At 43.5% G+C, this 20697-nt stretch overlaps 1 protein-coding gene across 1 annotated transcript in view; it reads left to right on the top strand.

Moving 5' to 3' along the window:
- The window catches only part of DAPK1 (death associated protein kinase 1), a 186447-nt gene that overhangs the window by 38652 nt on the left and 127098 nt on the right, over positions 1-20697 (top strand). The window lies entirely within an intron of this gene.

Raw genomic sequence — 20697 nt, 5'->3', positions numbered from 1 at the left:
GGCTGCTCAGCTCGGGCTGGACTCAAACCGCTGTTGCTCAGAGCTCAAACTCTTGAGCGAGCTCTTAACCAACTGAGCCACTCGGCCGGCCCTTCTCCCCTTTTTAAAGGCCTCTATTTGAAGTCTACTGAAATCTTCAATATGTCACAGTTCACACATCTTGAAGACCTGTTGTTAGAGTACACATTTGAACAGAATTCAGAATTATCTTAAAATACTGAAATGAGAGCCCGCTCCAGCTGTTTTCTTGCTGGCTGATGCTACAGAAATTGCCCAGATGACTAAAAAGAAATTGAGAATTAAAAAAAAAAATCACCTCCATCTGGTTCATTAAACAATTTAAAGTTACCAGTGTTTAATTTTTTTTAATGATAAAACAACAATTTATAAACTATTTGTTGACTTTGTCTTAAATTAATTTTAACTAAATTTTTTAAATTAGGTGTTTTTGACTCTTTAGCTATGACGAAACTTTATATTTATTAAGTAGTAAATACATTTGGGCTCTAAGAAGAGGGCTAAACACACCAATTGGAATATATATATATATATATATATATATTATAATGGGTCGTCGGGAAAGTCATGATGTATTTTCCTGTTTTTCAATGCAAAAATGTTTCATGACTTTCCCATTGACCCAATATTATATAAATGTCTTAATATGTCATCAATTTGATAACACTTAATTTAAGATAACACATAGAGTTTTCGGAGGCCTTTTATGAAAACTCTATGTGTTAGCTTAAATTAAGTGTTATCAAATTGATGAGACATATTAAGACATTTATTGACATTTAAGATATATAGATTTTGTATAGATTTAAGATGTATAGATTATATGTGCTGGTGAAAGTGACATATAACCTTTTCCTGTCTGCTATTAATTTAATAAGACAAATAATTGTAATTGATAATAGGAGTATCAGTGTGAACTCAGTAAATAATTCTATTATTATACACATTATACTGTCAACCGAAGTTTGCTGCCACCAATCCAATACCAACAGGAGTCCTCAATCTGGAGTGTAGTAAAAGGAGAAACTTCATTTAGATGGGCAGTTTGCAAACCAGGGAGAGGCAGCCTCCAGTGGAAATCAAAAGTTGGCTCCACTGAGAGAAAGGGGAGGCCCCTTTTTATAGAGAAGGCCCGCTTTTTATAGAGAAAGTCGCCACCCTGATCCTTGATTGGTATATTTTATGCAAATGAGGAATACAGATTTGCATAGTTTGATTGGTCTAAATAGTACCATCCTCATTGGCCAGAATTGCGTGCTCTGATTGGTCAGTAAATATGCAAATGAGGATATAGCTGTGCAGCTCCGATTGGATGGGGCAGGTCTCAGCCCATTGGTCAAAATATGATACCAGAAACTCCTTTATAAGGGTCACCTCAGACAGCTGGAGCATGGTGCAGGAGGCTGGCAGCTCAGTCTGTGGCTTTTCCCTGAAATGCTGTGTAGGTACGTTAGAGGCTTTGGTTAGCAACTGTTAGCAATGGCTGCAAGACTCTGGTTATGATTTGGGACCAATTAACTATAAGGAGCCCGTCTTGGCAGGTATATTTCCTCTCAGAGTCAACAATACCAAAATGTAGTTGCTCACTTACCTGTCTCTTTCCCATACTGTGAGTCTCCTAGGAGAACCTAGAGCTGCCATGTACTTGAGATATAAATAATTGTTGAATTAATGAAAGGCCCTCTCACTGAGCTGTTTTCTTTTTAACCAAGTTAATTTGGACCATGCCATACATACCACAGACATCTATTTCAATTTTCCACACCAACCTAAACCTCACACAAGACTGAAAGTAATTTGAAAGACTTTCCAGGTGTATTCTCATCCTTTACCACATTTTAAATACAAATACTCCAGATTTTCAAAAAGCAATAACATTTATTATGTATTATCACAACCAGTATTAGAAAGGACAAAATCAGGACATTCAAATAGAACATCCTTTTACTAAACATTGAATATTGGTAACTGCTTTTATTTCTTGATCAGCCATTTCTGGTAAAAGCTTCTATATTCCTGGGTAGTTTATGGCTGACTCAAGTAAGTATAAGTGATTCTTCTTCCAACATTTAAAAAATGTTGGAGAAAGACAGCTTAAGGCAGTAGAGCAGACTGTATTCCACTAGAAGAAACATGTGACTTTCTGAAAAGTTCCTCAAAACTCTGTGGTTAACCACCGAAGAAATGCAGAAGAGGAACTGTGAGATTTGTTTTCAAACTGAAGACAGAAGTGAGAAGAGTTAGAACCTCTCAAGGATATATTTTCACGAACTGCTATATATGTATTTATATACCAACAAATATTATAGTGATTTGTATGGCTATTACTGTTACTACTGTGATTGACACATTTTTCTGTTATATATCTATCACCTATCTATGTAGTCCAAATATATTTATATTTTTCCTGTTTGTTACAATTAGATTTTGTTGCTTGTGTCTCAGCTTTAAAATGGTATATTGATAGGGACACAAAATAGAGTGAATGTTTGAAGAAATAGAAATCAGCAGATTGTTTTAGCTCCCAAACTAAAGAACAGCAGCAGTACTTATAAGCTCTCAGCTCTGATAAGAAGCTCAGGGACTTAGTTAAAGAAAATTAACTTAGAGGGTTTGTCAGCAAAGTTTCATACTAATCTGGATCATAGAACTTCATAATGATTTAGCTCACTCTCATCCCAGATTAACAATGAAAAATTAATACTGTGTTTTCTAAGGTGCAAGAATTATTAATAATAATAGGTAACATTTTCTGTACACTTGAGGCAAATCAGACAGTGTTCATGTTTAGCAGTGCTTTCTGTGGATTATCCCATGAATCATTACAGCAATCCTAAGAGGTCAATGCTATTATGCCCATTTTACAGATTTGAAAACTAAATCTTGCTGAGGTAAAGGGATATGTCCATGTTCCCACAGAGAGTGGAGGATAAAGCCAGGCCATGAGCCCAGGTGTGTCTGACATCCTGGTCCCTGGCACCGTGCTCTGGTCACCGTTGCTACCTTTGTCAACAATGTAGCATGAAACTGCAAGTAGTCTGCACATAATCTCCTCACCAGAGCCACTCTGTGCTGTAGGGATTCCAGCTTGGTTTTCCTATGCATGTTAATTCTCTATTTTGTAAGAGAAATGAGAATAAAGTATCAACTGTGTTGGCTGACTTACATTCAGTGACTTGAAGCCTCACCCAACCCTTATAGGATAAGAAGGATCATTCCCATTTTAAGAATAAACAGATTGTGGCTAAGTGGCTAGGTTGCCTAAGGACAAATGGCCAACGAGAAGTGAAACCCCAGTCTGTCTGATCCCTGCCGTCCACCCTTGCTGTTGCCCAAGGCCGTTTGGTTCCCGTCAACTCGGAACAACCCCCCGTGGGCCTCCAAATGATTTGATGTGGGTGCACCCATTTCCTTGCTCTCACCACCAGAAAGTTCATTGAAACACATGAAATGCCATCACGATCACAAATAGAGGTTCAAGTAACAGGGTCGTTGTTAGCATGTTTTTTTCTTTTTTATAATTGAATGTCTTAATGGGAATATATGGGTGACAAATTAGAAAATAAATTTTTCTTCCTTCTACAGTGAAGTGTGTAGATATTTTGTAATAATTATTTTACCTTTAAGTTTTTAAAATATGGCATATATTGTATAGAACAGTTAGAGAATGTTAACATAAAAAGGGTTTTAAAAATACTATGTAAGGGTACTCACACATATATGCAAAATATATCATCTTTGGCTGTGATACTTGTGTCTAAATTAAATGATCTGATAAGGCACATGCTTTATCCCTGAAACGGAAGGAAAGAAAACCTTTGCAAAAAATGTAAGTCACGGTGGCCTCCTTAACAGGCGTGTAGTTGAGTGTTTCTCAATGCTCATTGCTTACAAATCTCTTTTCATATAGACAATTTCCACTGCTCACCAATTAAATGTAACTATTAATCATTTTGAACTCAATTTCTTGAAAACACATGGTTATTAATAAAAGTTTTCTGGCATAGATAAGTGGATTCTAACATAGTTGATCAAAACAACACAATCAGCAAAAATGATTCTAAAGATTATCTTTTCATTTCGTGGACCTTTCTGCAAATTCATCATTTGTTCTTATCTAGGGTTTTGCTGCAGTTGCTTTATTAAGCTTTTCATTGTTTGGTATTGCAGATTATGAGCTGGATAAAGTGATACAAACTTGAGGAAAATGTAAAAGCCTCACTTTTTAAATATCCAAATTAAATGCAGTATAGCCTAGTCTTGTGTGTTTGGATTTTATTATAACATCATGATGTTATAATGGTTTAAGGTTTGAGGATTTAGAAAATTTCATGTGGCCTTAATTAGCAATTGGTCATATTTAAAGACAAATTTGTTTTGAGATAATAAAGGTAGGAGTTGTAAATATATAATCCCTTGGAAGGTAGAGGTTTATCCATTAAATTATTTCAGATAAAGTTTCAGAAGAGCCATATACATGATTAAGTATATAAATATATTTAACTTAGTTTAAAAATTATATAAGTATCATAATTCATTATCCCACCTTTGAAAAAACAATAAGAAAAATCACTGATAATCCCACAATCTCAATAAAACCTCTGTCATGATTTTCAGTTATTAAATGCTTTTTGACAATGAAAATCAACCAGTGAGCTCCTTGGATTTTCATTTTTAAATATTGCATGCATGAACAGGAAAAAATTCATAAATACCATACTCAAAAAATGGTGCTTCAGAATATGTAAGTGTGCACATGTATTGGATCTTAGGAAAAGTCATGACGCATGTTTGCAACATGGCACTAGTTCATTTTTGGAAGTACTAGAGCCATTTGCATCTATGTTATTGCTATGTCATTTGACAGCTGACAGTTCTAGCTTCATTCTAAACAAAATTGAGCGATTTGGTTGAGTTTTGGAGATTTTACAACAAATTGAAGATGGAAGACCAAACTATGCATTTTTGCCATGTTTTACTGTTTTACTTCCATAAAGGGAAGAACACACGCTAAGCTTGTGAAAAGTTGCATAAAGTTTACGGTGACAATGCTCTAACAAGAACGTCAGTGCCAATGATGGTTCACAAAATTCTGTGCTGAGGATTTTGGTCTCAACGGCAAAGTAAAGGCATTGATCAGTCAAAACCATGTTACATGACACGAGAGATTGCAGAAACATTGAACATCCATCATTCAAGCCGTTCAAGACCACCTGAAGAAGCTGGGATACGTAAGCAAGCTCGATATTGGGTTCCGCATGAACTCAAAGAAGTTCATTTGATGGCACTTATAAACATCTGCAATATGCATATTAAACGTGAGGAAAACGATCCTTTTTTGAAGCGACTGATAACTGGTGATGAGAAGTGGATTGTTGACAACAATGTGGTGCACAAAACGGTCTTGGTCCCGACGCCTCAAACTATATCGAAAGCAGACATTCATCAGAGGAAGGTTATGCTCTCAGTGTGGTGGGATTTTAAAGGTGTTGTGTTTGTTGAGCTCCTACCAAGGAACCAAACAATCAATTCGAATGTGTACTGTCAGCAATTGGACAGTTTGAATGAATCCATCATCCAGAAACGTCCAGAGCTTGTTAACTGTAAAGGAGTAGCGCTCCATCGCGACAACGCGAGACCACACACAAGTTTGATCACCTGTCAAAAATTATTGGAACTTGAATGGGATGTGTCGCCACACCCACCATACTCGCCTGACCTTGCGCCGTCAGACTTCCACTTGTTTTGCTCTCTTCAAAACTCCTTGCGTGGTATAACGTTCAATTCAGATGAGGCTGTAAATCAGCACCTTGTTCAGTTTTTTGCAAATAAAGACAGGTCCTTCTATGAACGAGGAATTATGAAGCTCACTGAAAGATGGCAAAAGGTTATCAAACAAAACAGGCAATATATCATTGATTGATCTTTGTTCTTTATATAAATAAATGACCTTTGAAAAACATAGACAAAATACGTCACGACTTTTACGTAGACCCAATATATGTATATGAGTGGGATGGATTATAAGGCACGGGAGGACTGGATAATGGTAAATTTTAAATGAGAGTTTAAGATTGACATAAAGCTAATTTCCCCACCAGTGTCCAAAACACAAGAAGAATGTCCTTTTCCTGTAGGATGAAATTAACAAATATTCTAATTTGTCTCCCCTCTCCTCCTCAGTTGGAACTAGTGATAACAGCTCCACTTTCTCCCAGGTAAAGGGTTTCATGCACCTCTGCAGCCCAGCTCTAAGACTTCCCTCAGGGTCAATGCCCCAGTGATTCTGCTCCATGGGAGGGGTCCCCAAGTACTGGAGGATACTTTTGGCCGCTTGTTGCTTGCTTTTCAAATTTGCCTCCCTAAGATTGTCAGCTACCCCTGTCCTTCCTATGCAGGGACAGAACTGAAGAGAGGAGGCTGTCAGACCAGCTGCTAAAGTGCTTAACACCTTTTATTCAGAAAATCAAAGGTCTCCTGGCAAGTAGCCTCATCTCCTGCTTCTCCCAGACCAGGCTCCCTGGAGAGGTGTTAGGAAGTGTCTAGCTTTAGAAATGGTTCCTGAACCATTAATTATTATTAATAAAACCATTATTATTAGTTACCTCAACTCCAGCAATTACTTGGGATGAAGAGATCTTAATGGCTGCTTTAATTAAAATATCCATGACACTGGAGGTTTAGCAGACCACATGCAAAAGTCCAAGTTATTTATTCCTCTCTTTCAAGTTTAGGTGAATGTGGAACGGTCTGAGAAATATATGCTAGACAGGCATCAGTCAGAATGTTTTCGTTCAAATCCTGGCTTTCCCCCTGCCGATGACCTTGGGCGAGAGGTTTCATCTGTAAAATATAGGGTTTATCTGATCATCAGATAGCTAAGTTTGAGCGATGCCACATGGTCCATAAGATGGACCATTTGGCTGCAGTCCCAAAAAATGTGTTCAAGAAGAGGTGGGGGTTGTTTTTTTTCTCTTTTGTTTTTTTTTTTTACACATCCTCAGTACTTAACACAGCACAGTTGAGTAACATAACCCAACTTGGCTGAGAAGTTCATTTTCAGTTAAATAAACTTGAGTTTTCCTGTGGGAGACTGGGTGTGGTGGTGTAAAAGTATTTTAAAATGTAGATTTCATTGTTATTCAGATACAGTTCAGCAGTTTGAAAGATAGTTGCCATTGGAAAGTCTGTTACTCACAGTTCCCAAGAGGAGGAAGCACCACGCCATGGGGTGGGGGTCTGTGGGAAAGCACCTGCGTGGGTCAGGGGGCCGAGGAAGTGACGGACGGAGAACTGGGCAAGAGCCTTTATTGTGGTTTTCAAAGGCACAACTGGATAAGGCAAGGTAAGCAGTTAGGATTGGCAGGTTTGAATAATTTTAGAGGCTCTGGGGCAAGAGCTGTCTGATACTGGCCCTGGGGTGATCAAGACAGGGGAGCCTGTGCATACGAAAGGGGCCCTGGCAGGTGACTTGTTTACAGTCTCCTGGGAGGAGCAGTCCCTCCAGAGTCAGCAAGGCTCCAGGTGTCCGCATCAGAGTGCAGAAAATAAAAAGGCTTGATGAATAAGACAACGTGCCGACTTCATTCTTTCTCTCTCTTCCACATCCTCACTGTGTGCACCTCCCTTCCCTTCTCCTGCCCCATTCTCTCTCCCTTCCCCTTCATCTCTTCATTTTCCTCATCCTTTCTTTTAACAGAGGACTCAGGTCAGAAAAAGGCTGCACTGACTACAGACAGAGGTCATTCTATGTCTGTATGTCTGTATGAATGACTACAGACATTCCATTTACCTTACAAGTACAAAATTCACAGAGGGCACTTAAAAACCTTAAATAATAATGATGATGATGATGATGATGATAGTGCCAAAAACCACACTGCCGTCTCAGCCAACCCTTTACTTATGAGCCCCCTGGCTTCCCTGGGAAACGTTTTGTTCATTTCCTTTTCAGGACGAGCACTGTCCCCCAGAGCTTTCTGTGATGACGGCAATATCCTGTATTGGACTGTGCAGTATGGTAGCCATGAGCCCCATGTGGCTCTTGAGCATTTGAAACGTGGCTAACGAGGCTAGTTTTCTGGTTGTGCTGGGAGCTGCTGTCAATGGAAAGCCTCCACACAAGGTTGTAAAGAATGCACTTTTGGGGAACTCACCACTGAGGGTCAGTTAAATTTTATGTAGTTGGTTGGTTTGGGTTGTTTCTCAGGGTGTTTAAGAATAGATGTCTCTGAAGGGAAGAAAAAGTTCTTGCTGTTACCCATACTCTACTCTGTTTCTAAATAGGCATGGCACACACCTTAAGTTAGTTTTACCAATAGGTCAGAGGGGGAAAACATTTCTTACTATAAACAGTACACATTTCAACATAATGTTCCTTTGCTCTCAGAGCTAAATTTCCTTTTAAAATACCTTTCATTAAGCTTGCTTTTATTGTAGATCCTTAGTAGCACTGTCATGCGATTGTACTGACTGACAGTGGAGCCTTGAAAGAGATTAGACTGTGGGCATAGTGATAGCTTTTCACATTTTATTTTGAAAATTTTCAACTACGTAGAAAATTTGAAAAACATGTATCGTGCATACCCTTGAGGACATGACCTAGATTCTACAATTAACATTTTGCTCTGTGTGCTTTATTACATATCTGTGCATATCTATTTACACACCTAGTCTTCTAGCAAACTATCTTTATTTCTTCATGTATTTCAGAGTAAATTGTGGATACCACTATATACCTCGCCCCTTAGAGTTCAGTACTTGTTCTTGGTTCTTTTCACGTGTGGTGAATTTTACGTAGAGCGAAATACACAAACCCAATCCAAGTGCACCTGTTGATAGTTTTGACAAATGCATACCTTTGTGTAACCCAAACCCCTGTCAAGGTAATTATAGAATGTCAGTGTCACCCAGGAAGTTCCCTCATGCCCTTTCTTCGTCATTCCCGCTCCCACCTCTCCTGATTTTTCACTCTAGTTTGTTTAACCTGTTCTAGAACTTGGTGTAGATGAACTCATAGTGTATACTTTCTTGTGTAAGACTTGTGTCGTCAACCATATTAGTTTGCTAGGGCTACTATAACAAAGTACCACAGACTGGGAGACTTAAACAACAGAAATTTGTGTCACAGTTCTAGAGGGTACAAGTCCAAAATCAAGGCGTTTGCTGGGGCATGTTCCCCCGAAGGCATTAGGGAAGGGTGTATTCCAGGCCTCTCTGCTACCTGATGGCAGTCCCTTGGCTTGTGGCAGCATACCTCCAGTCTTCATATGGTGTTCTCCCTGTGTCCGAATCTCCCGTTTTTAAACGGACAGCAGTCATATTGATTTAGGGGCCCACCCTCCTCCAGTATGACCTCATCTTAACTAATTACATCTGTAATGATCTTATTTCCAAATGAGGTCACATGCTGAGGTACTGCTGGTTAGGACTTCAACATAGGAACTCGGGGTCAGGGGACAGAATTCAACCCAGAACATCAACAAAATGATTTTAAGATTTGCCCGAGGTGTGGTATGTGTAGGTAGTTTTCCTGGTTCCCGAGTAGTTTTCTGTTGTAGAAGGAAACTACCATTTGTTTAGCGATTATCCTTTTGGTGGGCACAAGTTTTGGGTATTGTGAGTAAAGCTGCTAGGAACATTCTTGAATGAGTCTTTTTGGGGACATGGCTTTTGTTTCTCTCGCATACATACCCTAGGTGTGGAATGGCTGGCTCATTTCCTTCCAGCTCGAACCTACTGAAATTCATGGGAAATGTCTGGCCTTCTGTTTCCACATGTGTGAAACGAAGATTATGAGACTAAATAAATCATCTCTGAGAGATTATTTCTACATTTCTCTATAATTGTATTTCTGTGATTATAACCACAAGATGGAGAATTCCCAGCATGTCAGATTCTATCAACTGGTCATCTCCACAGTAACCCTTGAATATTTGCTGTGAGGACTCAGGGAATGCGGAAGAACAAGTGAATTTCATATTTACCAGAAAATGGCTTCTACAGAATGACTGACATTTGGCCACAAATATTTCTTTACTGCATAGAAGATAATCCATAAAAATAACAAGAAAGTCCATTTCTACTTGATTACTAGTGAGGGAAATTCAACACATTTGTAGACCTGTGGGTGATATGTAGTATTCTGTGAGGGTAATTTTGTTAGACAGAGGAAGCACCGCGAAGGGTCAGGCAGGTATGCCAAAATGACCTTCTTTTCCTTCTCATAAAAGAGCTGAAATGCATTCAAGTCTCTTGGATTGAAGCAACGCTTACTTTAGGATGAATCAGAGTTTGTTTCTGAAGGGTGTGGGGCAGGGTGAGAGATAATGCCTGTGTTAGAGACCAGGATGGCAGGGGGCATTGAGCTTGAACTGAAGTAGTCTCTCTCTCTCTCTCTCTCTCTCTCTCTCTCTCACACACACACACACACACACACACACACACACACACACGCACGCACACACACCTGAAACAGCAATTCAAGGGAGGGAGGGGTAAGGCTCTTTGGGCCAGGAAAGACTGGAGAGGCGAAATGGGCATGGTGTGGTGGTAGCAAGAGACCCTTAGCCAGGGTGAGAAATAAGCATGGAACCTGAAGAGGGGCAAAGATGTCCAGCGGGGCCTTAGAGATGAGCAGAGTCATGGAGGGCTCCCAGGAACCACAGAGCATGAGAAGGGAGGGCCAGGTGAGAAGGCTGGCCTGCCAGGGGCCCAAGACTGCTGGACAAGCAGACAGTAAGAAGTCCTGTGTCACCTCAGGAACCTGGGGCCAAGAACGAAGGTGGATGTCCCAGAATCCAGAAGCAGCAATATTCAGGAAGGCAAAGACAAAAAACATGGGGATGGGGCTTATCTTGGGGCCATTGTTGAAGTATATTCCTCACCAGGCCAGAGGACCCCAGCCAGGGCATACCCCATCTTTCCTGGGTCGCAGCCTGGAGTGTTGCTGGGACAGAGTCCAATTAGGAGGAGGTAATTACAAACCACAACTCCTCCTTCTTAAAAGTGGGCAATGTCTTCATGTCTCTTCATTTAGATTTTAAGTCAGGGTCTGCTGGTCTCCCTGTAAAGCTAGTGATGAAATCCTTCAAGACCCAATGGCTGAGGGTCTATTATCTGGAACAGCAAAGCAGAGGGGAGCTGGGAGATTGTTCTAGTCCTCAGTCCTGTAGTGGCAGCTGATGAAAAACAGAGAAGCAGGTGCAATCCCCCAGAGCTGCAGGGAAAAGGGGTACAGGGTCCCCCAGGCATCCTTGAGGCCAGCCCAGCAGATGCCCTCTGCATCCCTCCAGGGGGAAGTGATCAGCACCAGAAACTCTTGCAGGGCAGCTCAGGTCCTGATACATTGGCAAGGAGAAGCTGTAACTAAACCAGAGGTGTAGCAGCAGAACCCCAAAGAAGAATCCTGAAGATAAGCATCACCAAGGTGCTGTCATTGCCCAGGAGCGAGCACTGCTGATAGACACGCGAGCCTGAAGCAGATGCAGCGTCTCAGATCCCTCTGTGGGACAGCGATCGGCAGGTGAATCTAGATGAAGAAGTGCACCCGGCTAATCTCAGCTGCCAGTAAGCGCGGAGTGTTGTGGGCGCGGAGTCTGTGATAACCAAGATCAAGTTCTGAGATGACCAGGAGGCCCTATAACTCTCCCATCCAAGCCCGCCCCCACCCGGCAGCTCACTTTTCAGGCTGCTAGTCAGGGAAATGCGACACTCTTTGGGGTGCATACTCTCCAGCACCCGGCAGGAAGCAGGCAGGAGAGGCTGGTGGCTGGTAGCTGGTGGCCACTGCCAAGCGTGGGGACTTGGTTAGGTGGGCTGTCCGGAGCACCGCAGCTCTGCTCAGGGCCTCTCAGGGCCTCCTTCCCAGCTCTGCTGACCATCCCAGAGAAGAGCCATGTTAACCATTTTTAAGTATATGGTTCATTAGCATGAAGCCCATTTACGTTGTGCAATCATCACCACCATCCATCTCCAGAACATTTTCATTTCATCTTCCCCAACTGAAAGTCTACCCACAAAGCACACCAACGTCCATTCCCAGCCCTCCTCCTAGGCCTCTGGTAACCACCATTCTACTCTCTGTCACTGAATTTAAGATAACTTTTGAGGAGATTTGACGTTATTTTAAGTTCCAGCCAGCCAGCTAGGCAGAATGCCATTAATCAGACTCTTCTAATATGTTCTTCCCTATATTTCGTCTGTGACCTAGGGTGGGGTTGGGTAATGGGGAATGTTTGATATGTGCACAGCGACCTCTGGCCCTCCCCCAGCCTCCTCCTCCTCCATGTGCCCCTCAGGAACTGTCATACACATCAGAGTATCCATTCATGTGCCCTTTCCTATGAGCTCCTTGAAAACGTGGGCGCTGTCTCACTTGTCCTCATATCCCCAACACTGGGCACTGTGTCTGACATGGACAGTGCTCAACATTTTCTTTTTTTAAGTAAATACTCCCCAGATGAGTGTGACGAGAAGAGGAAGAGAGAGACAGGGTGAGACACATGGCCCGTGGGCAGAAAGGAAGGCGGGAAAATACCCCTAATATGTGTCTCCCACTGGGCTTTGACATGTTCACTGGGAGGAAAGGAACTGGATTAGGACACTTTGCTGTAAATTAAGTAAACTCTTAATATTTTGGGAACCCCCCTCCCTCTGTTGAGAATAGTTGAGAGAGATATACCTCCTTCTCAGAAAAATGCCCTCAAATACACACACACATAGCCCACAGTCTCAGCCAACTCACAGATCCCCCAGGTCAGAAATCCTGTCCCAACGGGTAAAACCTAGGATTTTTATTTTCATCTAAGTAGCTTAGTTCATAAAGAGCTACTGACTCATTAAAATGTTGCATTCGCTTTTGCCATCAGTAATTTCTTCAACAAGCACAGGGAAGTCAAAGGAGGTTATTCCTGAATGCAATTACACTGATGCTTTTAAGGGTTCTTGTTGCTGACTACCTTTTTAAAAATTATTATCATTCTCATCCTCTGCTCAAGGCATTCTTTTTTTTAGCTCGGTAGCAATCATTAATTTAAATAATTGTGAAACACTAGAAGCAGCAGTAAAAATAAAATGTAACACCAAAAAAGTCATCTTCTCTTCATCTAGAAAATTCAATTTAAAGGAAAATACCCTTTCTTTCTAGACATAACAGTGACTAAGCCTAAGCACTCCCCCTAACTCAGCAGGAAGATGGGGGGGGAGCCCAACTCTGTACACAAAGCCCCTCACTGCCATGTGATTTAAGGGTGCTCGCTATGCTCTCTCGTCAGGAAAGCTCCAATTGGTCCTATAGTGGGGACATCCAGGGAAACCGCTGATCTCCATAGCAACCTGGACCCAAGCGAGCAAAGCCCATCAACTGTTCCGGGCTTGCTGACTAGAGGAAGGATGGAGGCAGCTGTCCAGCCCTGGCTTCCTATGCTACCTCTCCTGCACCCCTAATAGCACAGGGCTTCTCGGCTTCTCGGCTCGGCCTCAGCTGCTTCTCCAGGAGGTTTTTAGAGAGAAGCCCAGCTAGTGACAAGTTCTGTGCCGCAACCTGCAGTGAGGTTGTCATGATGGCTCTGTAGATGGTTTAGCAAGCTGAGTGACATGCTGGAAACGAGGAGGAATTGTGGGACCAGCCTCTCAGAGCCTATAGCAGAGCGAATGGGGGAAGAGCTGTATGCTCGGGGCAACCATAATGCTCACCATTATGACTTGTAGGAGGTGGGGTTTATATAACACCCCTTTTTCTCAGCAGAGTAAGTTCCTTATTTCTGAAACTTATGCTACTCATAGTGGGCTTCAGTTTCCTCTCTGGTTCATTGATTTAGTCACCAAATATTGGTGGAAAAGCTTCCATATGCTGGTCAGTGTTCTGGTTCCTGGGTGCACAGCAGTGGACAAGACAGCCTGACCTGGTGCTCATGTCTGGTGGGGTGGAGGTGGTTGGCAGGGGATGGGGCGGGAAAGGCCGTGGTCTTCTCCTGCCGAAACCCTTGGAAGTGGCCTCAAATGCCATTTCACAGAGGGGAACGTTGGTCTCTGAGAGGGGAAGTCATTTGCCCAAGGCCAGGGTGCTTAGAACATGGCAGTGAGGATTCCAACCCAGGCCTGTGTGGTTTCCTCAACCCACCCTTCAGGAGGAAGGAGTATTGCCTCCTCAAGTTTTCACTTAAAGTGGTGGCAGAATTTCTTTCCCTTGTCCTTGCTCCCGGTAAGGGTCTAAGACTGAATGACTTGCCCCTGCCTGACTGCAGTGGGGTTGGGTCACAAAGGCAGGCTCTGTGGACTTGGGCAGGGCCTCCTTCGGGGTTTGTGTCCATGAGGGGCCCGCCCAGTAGTTGAGGGGCTGCCAAAAGCCCTGAGCCTGGTTGTGGAAGTGGATGGATGACCTTTAGTTTTTTTCCCTCTGACCTCTGGCTGCTCACATCCCCTAAGGGGCAGGAGGCAGGGCCTGCTCTCTACCGTCTCCTGTCCCCTTGGCTGCTTGCGAGAAGGAAGGGACAGCGCCTCCCTCAGCAGTGCCTTCTCTAGCTCAGTGTCTGGCTTTGTGAGGCCAGTGGGTTGCAAACCCTCTCTGGTCTCAGAGCCTTTTGTTCCAAGTGGGCATTACCTGAGAGCCCCACATCCACCAGGCAGCCTCCTGAGAAACACGTGGGATTCTCTGGAAAATGCCTGGAAATCCAGGATCTGCATTTTGCACCATGGTTGAACCAAAGGAAAGTCCTTGTCCCCTGTCTTCCCATCCAGCCCCCTCTTCACTACACCCGGCGCCTTCCTCATCCTTCTGAACAGCTCTTACTGACAAGTGATTTTGGGGACAAAGCCATGAAATGTTTTTCTGTCTCCCACAGAATCCCCCTCGTTTTATTTAAAACATTACTCATTGAGAAGTATTCTATGGAAAGAAAAATGTAGTGGATTTTTTAGAATACCTAAACCTTTCAGCGGGGGTGTCTCTTGGATAAGTCAGCAGTCCTTTGAGTGTTTTCTTTCTTTCACTTACCTGACCATAATCAATCTTTAATTTTAACTTTAATGATCAGAATTGTGATGAAGACTGGTAGTTAGCTCATCACACACCCGATTATCTCCCCCGCCTTTTGGAAGCCGAGTGCAGGAGGCAGGCGATCTGTCTGGTTTCATATCTTGGTCACAGAATCTCCTGGTAGCTGGCGTCTTATCTGCGCAGCGGGCCTCTTAGCCTGTCAGTACCCTCCCTGAAGCTCCCAGGAAGATACGAAACAAAGTGGGTCGTGCCCTTTTGTCATAACAACCCACTGAGCAGCATCACAAAACGCGAAGATAAACCCGCATATCAATGGGGTAAAATACATAAAGCAAGCTTAAAAAAGAAATGAAGGGATATATTCTAGTACATTCCAATAACCTTTAACTAAAAATCTGAGATGAATGAAGGATCTTGGAGTGAGTCCCTTGACAATATGCTCCACACATATAAATACACATGTGTGTATGCCCACACACAAATATACACATGCACATAGCCACATACAAATACGTGTGTGTATGTTCACACGATACACATGTGTATATGTTCACAAATAAAGACGTATATGCATACCCACAAATAGATGCATGTATATGCCCACACATATATGTCTGCAGACATAAATACACACAGGTGTATGTGTCTATACATATAATAAACACGTGTATATGTCCACACACGTAATATGCATAGCCATGTATAGATATGCAAGGTGCAGTCATTGCATGTAAACCCCCCTTTGGAGAGAAATGAACCATTCCCAGGTACTAGCTGCTCTTTGGGTTTCTGCTGTCTGGTAGCCCGTTCCTGCAGAGTAAGAGAAGGGCTGCGATGGAAGGAGTTCCTGTTGGCACAGGCAGCAGTTTCCTTCTGTGGGTCCCTCACTTGCCTCACTTCAGTGCTGGGGCCAGTAGAGACGCGGTCAGATCCTGCTCTGGGCTTCACCCACCCACGCGGGCTCCCACATGGGGTCCCCATTCCCACGCTCCCCATGGGTGGACTCCTGATGGGCCGGTGGGAGAAGGGTGACCAGATCACCCTGAGCCTGGTCACAGTGCCTGACATCTGATGAGCCACCTGGAGGTGCAGTCCATTTCAGTTGTTGAATCGGAACCGTCTACCCTTTCTGGGATTGGGGAGGGTGGATGGTGGTGGGGAGAGGAGTGATTCGCGGTCTCCCTCTGCCCGCCTGCCGTCCCCCCAAACAATAGCTAGCATACATTAAGCCCTTACTGTGTGCCAGCATGTGCGCTTTACACGAATGATCTCATTTACTCCACTTAACAACCCAATAAGTTAGTGCTAATACAAAGCTCATTTTACTAATGAGCCAGAGAGAAGTTGTGTCATCACGAGTACGCCTGGAGCTCCAAAGTGCCAGGAAGGCTTCTTCCATCACAATGCAGAGCGCGACGTAGAGTCCATCCCGGGGCTATCCAGTGGAATTGTGGTTACAGTCACATAGAACTAAGTTTACCATCTCAAACATTTTTAAGTGTACAGTTCAGCAGCGTCAAGAATATTGACATTGTTGTGCAATAGAATCTCCAAAATGGAATCTTTGTGCCTATTAAACACTGATTTCCCCTGCCCCCAGCCCTTGGCCACTATCTTTCTACTTTCTGTTTCTCTGATTTTGATTACTTTAGGTACCTCCTCGTATGAGTGGAATCATACAGCATTTGTCCTTTTTTTGTATCTGGTTTATTTCACATGGCATAATGTCCTTGAGGTTTGTCCATGTTGTAGCATATGACAAGATATCCTTTCTTAAAGCTGAAAATATTCCCTTGCATGTATTATGTATACCACATTTTCTTTATCCACCTATCCTTCGATGGACATTTGGGCTCCTTTCTATCTTTTCTTTCTTTCCCTCCCATTGTCTCCAAAATATAATGTGTAATTAAAATATCTAGATAATTATTCTATTAGAAGAGGAGCAGTTTATGCTCATTTCATATTTTAAGAGCAGCAAGAGAGGCTCTCCCCCATCATCACCCCAAATGTACCAGGTATGTTTAGCCAGAGTGGATTTTTAGTCTAATGAAATATTCCACTGATTTTTAACTTCTCTAGACAAAACGGACTTTCCCTAGACAAAAGAAATCTCCCAAGCCTGCTCTAGGGGAGGACCGTGTTTGGAATGTAGGTTGGACAGGGATTGCGTTTGGGTGAAGTTTGGGTATGTTGGGTGACAGTTGTTTGGATAAGTTAAGGGTCAGTTTTTCTCTCCTACACAAGTGGGGAGGTAGGTGGCCTAGTGTGACATGGCAGCCCCTCAATGCCATTAAAGACTCAGGTTCCTCCTGGGCTTCACCCTTAGAGGTCACTGTCATCAGTGAGGCTCCATGTTGGTCACCAAAACTCTATCCTCCGTGTCCATGGTTTGGTCAAGAAGAAAGGAAGTCAAAGGGCAAAAGGGGTGTGTGCCTGCTTCATCGGCCCCCTTAACGGGCTTCCGCGGAAGTGCCACCCAGGACTCTGTTCACTTCTCATCAGCCAGAGCGTGGGAGATGAGGCACATTGCTGCCCTGAGCAAAATTCCCTTCTGATGGGGGGACGGAAAGGTGTGGCTATAGGGCAGGCCGCCAGCAGCTCCTCAGTCGCCTGGTGGTCTTGAGCATCTGCCCTCTTGGGGTACAGGTCATGGTACCAAGAATTTGGCAGGACACACGCCTTTCAAATGGCCTGCCCTTCATACTAGAGGCATCCAACTGCCTTTTTTTTTTTTTTTTTGCTGCTAGAGCATGCCAGCTTCCCTTTGTGAGTGCAGACTCTAAATTCCTCCAAAAACAGAGGAAAGGGTACGTTGTATCTCTGGTCTCAGTTTCTTTGTGTGTCTAGTCATGGAGAAGTGTGGGATAAAGCAGCTGCCTGTGACAACTCCTGGATGGGTCTGTTTTAAAATTCTTCTATTTAAATGGGTTTTAAAATGTGAAAGGGAAATAAAGGGGTTGGCCCCTTAAAGAAGTCTCTTTCAGATGATAGTTCATCAAACTGCACTTTACTAAAGACACTCATTCATAGTGATTAGGCCTTCATTAAAAGGGATGGGGGAGAGTTACTGAAGCTTGTTTGCAGAGACTGCGATGGCACAGATACCCTCGCGGTTTGAGTAGAGGTGTAACTTAATCTTTCCTCCCTGCTTCACTGTGGGTCTGTGAAGGAAGGGGGTGCAGGGAGTGCAGGAATGCAGTAAGTCCTGGCTGCTCAAAGAAGCGAAGCAGTAACTGGGTGGTGGGGGAGGGTGGGGAGGAGTGGGAGTGGGGTGCAACCCTACTTCTGAGGGTTCCGTGGGAATGCCAGAGAATCTAGTCCCAGTTTCACTTCTGAGTCTCTGTAAGCAGAAGTTACAGGCTTGTAGCAACCAGGAGCTGGCCTTTGGGGTTCAGCTTAAGGACGAGGGAAAAGAAACCTCACACAGAGTCGGAGGCAGAGTTGCCACACGCCCAGGAGCCCTCAGACCAGCTGCACAGAGGCAGAATAGGCAAGTTCCGCTTGCAGGAGAGAGAGCAGGCAGGCCGGAACTGGGTTCCACACAGTGCGTGCACTAGTGTCGAGGGACAGTCCAGGCTGCAGGACTTGGGCCAGGAACGAGTGCGGGAAAACAGCCTGGGTTTTACACCTGGGTCTACTACTTACTCTAGGCAAATGGTTCACTTTTTGCCCCTCAGTGTCAGGATTGTGAGTGAGATAGCCTCTGGTCCCATGATCCAGACTTGGGGATGGCTATCAAAGGAGTGAAAGCAGTGGTCCTGTGGCAGGTAGGGAACTTGATATGTCCCAAGCTCTCCCCCTTAACCCAGCAGCTTCTGTGGGATTCCTGTGAAGAAAGGAAATAAAGCAGTTTCCTAAACTCAAGGCAAACAAGAAGAGAGAAGTAGGAGTGATTAGCGAGAGGGAAGTGGGGAATAGAGTAATTATTGGCATTTAAACTGCTGTAAAACCAGGAGGCATCTTGCTTAAAATGGACTATCACTTTCTTCAACATAGCGGTTAAAGATACTTATATGTTCATCATAGTTATATTGTTAGGTGGGCAAAGTTATGCTGCTGTAACAAACAATGCCGATGGCTAATGTGAGTTCGTTGGAAGCTCTGTCTCACATGTCCTAACTCCAGGACCAAAGCTAACAGAGCCTCTATCATCTGGAAAATTGTAGTGACATTGGTGAGGGAAGAGGATGTGGCAAATTGAGGACTGGCTCTTGAAGCTTTCATCTGGAACCAACACAAGTACTTCAGCTTACATTTCATTGGCCCAAAGAAGTCACATGACCCTGCCTAAGTTGAAGAGCATGGGGGATGCCGTCCTACCATATGCTGAAAGGAAAGGACCCTGAAACAGTGATGAATAGCACTGCCACTGTAGTTACTTTAATAAAGAGAGATTTTTACAGAAAAAAAAGGTCACGAACTAGATCACTTGCTAACCCAAAACCCCTACATTATTTACACCCGAAGAAAGTTGAGATTGCCCATATAACCTCTGACCATACTATTTCTCTTAATTTCAGGCACATTGTCCAGAAGGAAATAAATCTTGCCAAGTCTAACTCATGAAATGATAGCTTGTCAGCTACCCAAATTAGGAGACAGATTGAAACAGCAGGCTGTTACTGTTGCCGAGCAAAGACAATTTGCTGTGTGTTAAGCTTAAAGAATAATTTAAAGAGTACTCTGCCCAGACGTGGTAACTTGCTCCGCTTTTCTATGGAACCTAAAGCAAGTGCTGACCCCTTAGCCTTTTTTACTTCCTTCATGACAAATAGTGGGATTTGGAGTGACAGTTGGAAAATGGGAGTCCGCCTGAGGATTTGTTACTGGTGAATTTGGGGGCAGATTCTCTTTGTGAAATGATCATGTTCTTATGATGTCTTATTGAAGTTTTTTATAAGCAGAAGAAACTTTATTCTTTATTAACTGTACCTTGGTAATCTCTAGTTCCTATGTTTATAAATATGTGCATTTGTGAGAATTAATTCATCCCTGTGAATTTATTAAACACCCATCATGTGGAAAGAACTAGGAGGGTTGCAATTGGGAATACAAAGGCAAATAAGCTCCTTGAATGCTTGAGTTTAAAGGGCTCACCGATAAAGTGTGAACACATGCATTAACAATGTCTCTTTCCACTCGAGAGTGGATTGTAATATTCATGGTCCCCAGGGAACCTCCCGGAGCCACACTGCATGGCAGTTTGGTTTTACTGTCCTTCCCCACCCCTTGGATCCGGGTTGGCCTGAGTCTTGCTCTGACCAGCAGAGTCCTGCAGAAGGGATGCTCTGCGACTTCCAAGACTAGGTAGGCCTTGCCTTCTTCACTGTCATGTAAAGAAGCTCTGAGTAGCCTCCTGGAGGATGAGAGGCACGTGCAGGGAAAGGCCCAGCTGACAGCCAGTACATACCACCAGACATGTGAGCGAGGCCATTGGACCCAGGCAGCCCCAGCCAATCTCACTGACTGAATACTTGGGAATGAGCCTGAACAACACCACAAAGAGTGGACCACCTGCCCAGCGAGCCCAGCCCATATCGTAACCCTCAGAACTGTGAGCAAGGCAGTGGTCGTTATTTGGGTGTGGTTTTTTGCCCAGTGGTTGATCTTTGCCCACCCCCTGCACTTACCCTCTGCGATGGCCATGCAGACCTTGCATTCCCCAACATAATGCAATT

The sequence above is a fragment of the Hipposideros armiger genome, unplaced genomic scaffold, assembly GCF_001890085.2.
Source record: "Hipposideros armiger isolate ML-2016 unplaced genomic scaffold, ASM189008v1 scaffold_577, whole genome shotgun sequence".
NCBI classification, from domain to species: Eukaryota; Metazoa; Chordata; class Mammalia; order Chiroptera; family Hipposideridae; genus Hipposideros; species Hipposideros armiger.
Note: the sequence above shows the minus strand (reverse complement) of the source record. Positions and strands in the feature narration are given on the sequence as shown.